The sequence below is a fragment of the Jaculus jaculus genome, chromosome 13, assembly GCF_020740685.1.
Source record: "Jaculus jaculus isolate mJacJac1 chromosome 13, mJacJac1.mat.Y.cur, whole genome shotgun sequence".
NCBI classification, from domain to species: Eukaryota; Metazoa; Chordata; class Mammalia; order Rodentia; family Dipodidae; genus Jaculus; species Jaculus jaculus.
In genome coordinates, this window is record NC_059114.1 from 17,105,990 (window position 1) to 17,113,362 (window position 7,373).

The window sequence follows — 7,373 nt, forward strand, 5'->3', positions numbered from 1 at the left end:
ACACACCACCTCGCCTGTCAGGCATCTGATTTTTATATTCTCTATATATAGAAATTCACAACCAAAGAACTAACATCCATGTCCAGTTTTCAAAAGCCAGAAGGATAAGAAGCTGAGGTGGTGCATAAGATGGGACCTATTACTAGCAAAAGCACTGGGTCTCTACCCACATACTCTGAGCTCATTATCAATAGAACAGACCAGTGAAAATGGCCAGCAGAGAGAAGATCAAGGGCCAACTTTCAACACTGGACTGTTTCTACATAGATGCAGCAATTAAGAACAGACAGATGGGCTGGAGAGATGGCTTAGTGGTTAAGCACTTGCCTGTGAAGCCTAAGGACCCTGGTTCAAGGCTCGGTTCCCTAGGACCCACGTTAGCTAGATGCACAAGGGGTTGCGTGTGTCTGGAGTTCATTTGCAGTGGCTGGAAGCCCTGGCATGCCCATTATCTCTCTCTCTCTCTCTCTCTCTCTCTCTCTCTCTGCCTTTTTTTCTCTCCCTGTCACTCTCAAATAAATAAATAAGAATGAACAAAAAATAAAAATAAAAATAAAAAAGAACAGACAGCTGGGCTGGGGAAGTGGCTTAGCAGTTAAGGTGTTTGCCTGCAAAGCCAAAGAACCCAGGTTCAATTCCCCAGGACCCACGAAAGCCAGATGCACAAGGTGGCACATGCATATGGAGCTTGTTTACAGTGGCTGGAGGCCCTGGTGTGCCCATTCTCATTCTCTCCTTCTCTTTCCCTCTGCCAAATAAATAAATAAAAATAACATATTTGTTAAAGTACAGACAGCTCATCAAGGTCAGTGCCATTGAATGCCTTCTTCTTCTTGTTGCCCTTCTGCCCTGCTGGACACAGCAGGCAAGTTCACGGCGAGCACAGGCAGCCTCCCCCACTCACCTCACCTGCCCACAAGATGCTAAAGAAATGACAGGGGAACTATCAACCAGTGTAAGACTCAAGTTTAAAAATGGACTGAGGGGGGCGCTGAAGAGACGGCTTTGTGGTTAAGGCGTTTGCCTGCAAAACCAAAGGATCCCAGTTCGATTCTCCAGGACCCACATAAGCCAGATGCACAAGGGGGCGCACGTGTCTGGAGTTCGTTTGCAGTGGCTGGAGGCCCTGGCATACCCATTCTCTTTCTCTCTCTCTCTCTCTGCCTCTTTCTCTCTCTCAAACAAATAAATAAAATATATTTAAAATGTTTTTAAAAATGGACTGAGTAGGGGATGTAGAGATGCCTTAGCAGTTAAGGCACTTGCCTGTGAAGCCTAGGGACCCATGTTCAATTCCTCGGGACCCACATAAGCCGGATGCACAAGATGGACCATGCATCTGGAGTTCATTTGTAGTGGCTAAAGGCCTTGATGAGCACATTCTCTCCCTCTCTCTCAAATAAATTAATTAATTAAATTAAAATGAAATGAAATGAAAATAAATAAAATATTTTTTTTAAATGGAGCGCATGGATGGGTGGGGAAAATGTAGTCTATTTGCACAAAGAAATGCAATTCAGCCTGGAAAAGGAAGTGGACTGAGACACGTGGTGCAACATGGAGAGCCCTGGAGAACACGGTGCTGAATGAAACGAGCCAGCCGCGTTAGGTGGAATAGGACACAGTTCCACTTGTGTGAAGATCAGAGCCGGGAGGTGAGATGGCGGCTACAGGAGAATTAGTGATTAAAGGTCACAGGGTTTCGGATTTTCAAGAACAGATTTCTAGAGATGGATGGTGACAGTTGCACAAAAATATGAATGGAATCCTAGATGTGGTCAGTTGAAAATTGTGATGTGCCAAGTTTTATGTTATATGTGGGCTTTTTTTTATTGACAATGCCCATAATTATAGACAATAAACCATGGCAATTCCCTCCCCCTTCACCTTCCCCCTCACAACTCCACTCTATCATATTGTTAAATATGATTAAAAAAAAATCACAAAAGACCTGGAAAGATGGCTCAGTGGTTAAGGTGTTTGCCTGCAAAGCCTAACCACCCAGGTTCAATTCCTCAGTACCCATGTGAAGCCAAATACACAAGATGGCACATGCATCTGGAGTTGATTTGCAATAGCTATAGGCCCTGGCACACCCATTCTCTCTGTGTCTTTCTCTCTGCTTGCAATTAAGTAAATAAGATATATTTTAAAAAAATCCCACCTGGGCGTAGTGGCACATGCCTTTAATCCCAGCACTTGTGAGTCAGAGGTAGGAGGATAGCCGTGAGTTCAGGACCACCCTTAGACTACAAAATGAATTCCAGGTCAGCCTGAGCTAGAGTCAGATCCTACCTCGAAAAAGCAAACAAACAAACAAACAAAATCCCAAGAATAAGCAGGGCACGGTGGCACACGCCTTTAATCCCAGCACTTGGGAGGCAGAGGTAGGAGGATCGCCATGAGTTCGAGGCCACCCTGAGACTACATAATGAATTCCAGGTCAGCCTGAGCTAGAGTGAGACCCTACCTTGAAAAAAAAAAAACAAAAAACAAACAAACAAACAAAAAATCCCAAGATTACAGCTGGAGAAATGGCTTAACACTTAAGGCACTTGCCTGTGAAGCCTAAGGGTTTATATTGAACTCTCCAGGTCCCACATAAGACAGATGCACAGTGACACAAGTGTGCAGGGTCACTCATGTGCAGGAGGCACACACATCTGGAGTTCTATTGCAGTGGCTAGAGGCCCTCGTTTGCCAATTCTCTCGTTCTCTTTCTTTCATAACAAAAGCAGTCTGTTGGGCTTGCCTCAAAATAAAAAAAGAAAGAAGAAAGAAAGGAAAGAAGGAAGGAAGGAAGAAAGGAAGGAAAAGAAAATCCCAAGACTAAAAACTTATTTGAGTATCCCAAAAATTAAAAAGTTTCAGAGGAATGGAGAGATAGCTAAGTCGGCAAAAGTGCTTTCCTTATAAACATGTGAACCGCAGTTCTATCCCCCGTAACCACATAAAAATTCTGGGCATGGAAGTACACACCTACAATCCCAGTAATGGTGGGGCAGAGATAAGTGAGTCCCTGGGGATCCCTGGCCATCCAATAAGCCAGATCAATAAGCTCAAGGCCAATGGGAGTCCTTGTTTCAAAAAGAAGTGGATGGAGGGCTGGAGAGATGGCTCAGCAGTTAAGGCACTTGCTTGCAAAGCCTAATGTCCTGGGTTTGATTCCCCAGTGCCCACATGAAGCCAAATACACAAGGTGGCACAAAAATATAGAGTTTGGTTACAGGGACTAGAGGCTCTTGAATGCCCACTCTCTCTATTCTCTCTCTCTCTTTCTCTCCCTTTCTCTCTCCCTCTATCTCTCTCTTCTCCTTACAAATAAATAAAAAAAATTTTTTAATTTCTTTTTTTGTTCATTTTTTATTTATTTATTTGAGAGTGACAGACACAGAGAGAAAGACAGATAGAGGGAGAGAGAGAGAATGGGCGAGCCAGGGCTTCCAGCCACTGCAAATGAACTCCAGACGTGTGCGCCCCCTTGTGCATCTGGCTAACGTGGGACCTGGGGAACCGAGCCTCGAACCGGGGTCCTTAGGCTTCACAGGCAAGCTCTTAACCACTAAGCCATCTCTCCAGCCCTAAAAAAATATTTTAAAAGAAGTGGATGGCATACCTGAGGACGGTATCTGAAGTTGTCCTCTGACCTCTACACAGACATATGTGTACACACACACACACACAACTGAATCCAACTGACATATCAGGAAGTGAGAGTTGAAATAAGAGTGGAGAATGCCCCCAGTCTGACCTTGCAATCGTTACTGGAAAAAGGAAGCAACTTCATGTTTATTTTTCAACAAGAGGAGATCTCTCAATTGCTTTAGTTCTAGCAGCAATTTCTGCAATCTGTTGCCAATCAGATAAAGCACTCCCTTGTCTCTGTCTGGTGCTTATTACTGTACATATGCACACGCGTGCGCATACGCTAGAGACGCTGGAGTGAACTGAGAAAGGATCTTGCGGCTGGCAACCTCTCAACACACATTGCTGAGCCTGTTAGCTCACAGAGTATTTTTGGAAGAATATTTTCTGGCTCTTTTGGGAAGCGGACCATCAATAACCATTGCAATTACAAAAAAAAAAAAAAAAAAAAAAAAAACAACTCACACTTTTATTCCATTTTGTATTTAAAAATTGGGCAGACTGTTATTCATTGGCTCGTGTGCATACACACTCCCATCCACCCGAGGAATTATAACTTCTAGGCGTTTCTGTCCCAAGTCTGGCAGAAAACCCCAGTATATCTTGTCAAACAATTATGTCGTCCTGTCTCAGTTATTCTTATACTGTGGCAGGTAACCTGTCCCTTGAGGTTGAGACAAGTCCCATCAACGTTTCCCCAGTGGCTAGTGACCACTGGACTGTCATCATGGTTCCTCAGGCTTCATTTCCAGAAGCTTCTCTTTGGTTTGGGGGTCCTGCACACTTCTGGTGTGCTTGGCAAGGTAAGAGGGAGGTTTGTGACCCTATCTCTTATAACACACTTCAACAGTAGTCCTCCTAATCCAACTGCTGGGGAGGATACTTCCACTCTTTTCTCTGTTCAAGACCAGAAAGATAGAGAAGGAAATGTGTGATCACGGGGCAGGCTTTTCCAAGGCCATGCTCTTCCTACAATGGGGTTTATTCAAAGGCTACTGTCTTTCCCGTGTTCTGGTTCTCAGTTCATTTTACCGTCATCCTGAGAGCTCAAGGACCACACCCATCTCCAACTCTGCAGCAGAGCTCTTACATTTTGTTCACTGTGTAGCAATTTACTGATGTTAAATTTATTTATTTATTTGAGAGAGAGAGAGAGAGAAATCAAGAAAGAGAATGGGTGTGCCAAGACCTTCAACCACTGCAAATGAACTCCAAACACATGTGCCACCATGTGCATCTGGCTTTAACGTGGGTCCTGGGGGAATCAAACCTGGGTTCTTTGGCTTTGTAGGCTAACACCTTAACCAACAAGCCGTCTCTTTGGCCCTTACCCACTTTTTTTTTATTTTTTACTTATTTATTTGCAAGTAAAGAGAGAAATAGAGAAAAGAGAGACAGAGGGAATAGGCAAGCCAGGGTATCTGGGTGCAGCAAATGAAGTTTATGTACACTCTGGGGTGCTGAACTCAAGTTGTTTGGCTTTGCAGGCAAATGCCTTCACCGCTGAGCCCTCTCTCTAGTCCCAGTTCACCCACTGTTAAGCGAGGAGTTGCTTTAGGTCTGCTTTCCCACCCGGACTCTAATTTACAGAACAGAAAAGACTGTGCCCACTTTTGCTCAGCAATGTGTCTACAGAATTTGGCACACTTCCTGGTGCACAGTAGGCGCTCAATAAACATTTAATGACTTAAGTCAACGAATCCAATTTCACTGAAGAATGTGAACGCATTCAAGATATATTTGTTGGAAAAGTTAACGAATTTTTTTTTTTTATAATCGACACACGTATTACCCTCCCAGTAATAGTAGCTAGCTAATAATTAGGAAAATATTATTAGTATTCAAACAAAGTTCTTAAACAGTGTCTGGTAGAAAATATATACAACACAGATATGACCTAATATTATTATTGGTTTCATGTTGACTCTGTAATAGGACCATATTTGGAATTATATCTAATATGATTCTTCTTATCCATTTTTTACATTTTATCTGTTGACAATATTACACATCTAATATATTATAAATATTTTATTTTTATTTATTTGACAGAGAGAGAGAGAAAAACAGGCAAATTGAAAGAAAAAGAACGGGCACATCAGGGCCTCCAGCCGCTGCAAACGGACTCCAGACACATGCGCCACCTTGTGCATCTGGCTAAAGTGGGTCCTGGGGAATCAAACCTGGGTCCTTTGGCTTTGCAGACAAGTGCCTTAACCGCTAAGTCATCCCTCCAGCCCATATGATGTACTTTGATGTTGTGTACCTCTTTACCCTCTCTTACCCCTTTCCTCCTTCCCTGAACCTTCTTCTTGTACTGAATTAGTCTCCCTCCTACTTTCATCTCTATTTTCCCCTAGTAATCCAACCCTTCCCTCAACCCAAGGAGGAGTTTTCAGTCATGTGTTTGCTCCAAGGCTTCCAAATGGTGATCCACAGAGCTCAGATTCCTAGACTACGGTGTTTGGTTCCTTTTCTCTAAGCTTGTGTGGGCAGCAGCCTCACAAACTCACAGACTTCAACTTCAACTGTTTCCTTAAAGATCACCTAGTTTAAAAAAAAAAAAAAAAAAAAAGGTGCTACACACCTTTAATCCCAGCACTCAAGAGGCTGAGGTAGATGGATCGCTATGAGTTTGAGGCGATCCTGAGACTACGTAGTGAACTGCAGGTCAGCCTAGGCTACAGTGAGGAACTATCTCAAAAAAAAAAAAAAAAAAAAAAAAAAAAAACTCCAGAAGGTATCATGATTAGAAATCTTACTGTTACGGTATGAATAGGAAATGTTGCCCATAGGCTCAAACCTTGTGTAGAAGGTTTGGTCCCTAACAGGTGGTGCAATTTTGAGAGGTGCCGGAAACTGCAGACGGTGAAGCATAGCTGGGGAAATAGACCACTGGAGGGGTGGCCTATGAGCTTCACATTCCCCCCCCAAAACTTCCTCAATCGCTCTCCTCTCTTTCTCTGTTTCGCTGCCTCTCTCCATCCTTCCCTCCCCCTACTGTGAGATGAGCAACTTGGCGCCATCACGTGTTCTGACTCACCAGGAACCCACACAGCCATGGAGCAAGCCCACCATGGGTGGAAATCGTAGCATAACTAAATCTTCCTTGGACTGGAGAGATGGCTTAGTGGTTAAGACGCTTGCCTACAAAGCCAAAGGACCCAGTTTCAATTCCCCAGGACCCACATAAGCAAGAGATGCACAAGGAGGCACATGCGCCTGGAGTTTGTTTGTAGCGGCTGAAGGCCTCGGCATGCCCATTCTCTGTCTCTCTCTCTCTCTCTCTCTCTCTCTCTTTTTCTGATAAATAAGTTATATACCTTTCTTGGCTGGGGAGATGGCTCAGTGGCTACAGGCACTTGCTTACAAAACCTGCCCACATGGGTTCAATTTCTCATTACTCATGTAAAGCCAGGTGCACAAAGTGGCATGTGCCTCTGGAGTTCATCTGTAGCAGCAAAAGCCTGACATGGCACCCCTCCCTCTTTCTTTCTCTCTCTCCTTAAAACAAATTAAATTATTTTCTCAGATAATCGTTACAGAGGGAAAACACAAGTGCCTAAAAAGATAATAACTCCATGCATAGCTAAGAAATAAATTCTTCTTTTTTATTGTAGCCAAAGACAATGGTATACTGATGTATTATTGGAAACAATTATCCCAAACCTGGCTCAAGCTATAATTGACCAGAACTTGCTGCCTCAGCCAGTATGACTTAAAGATGG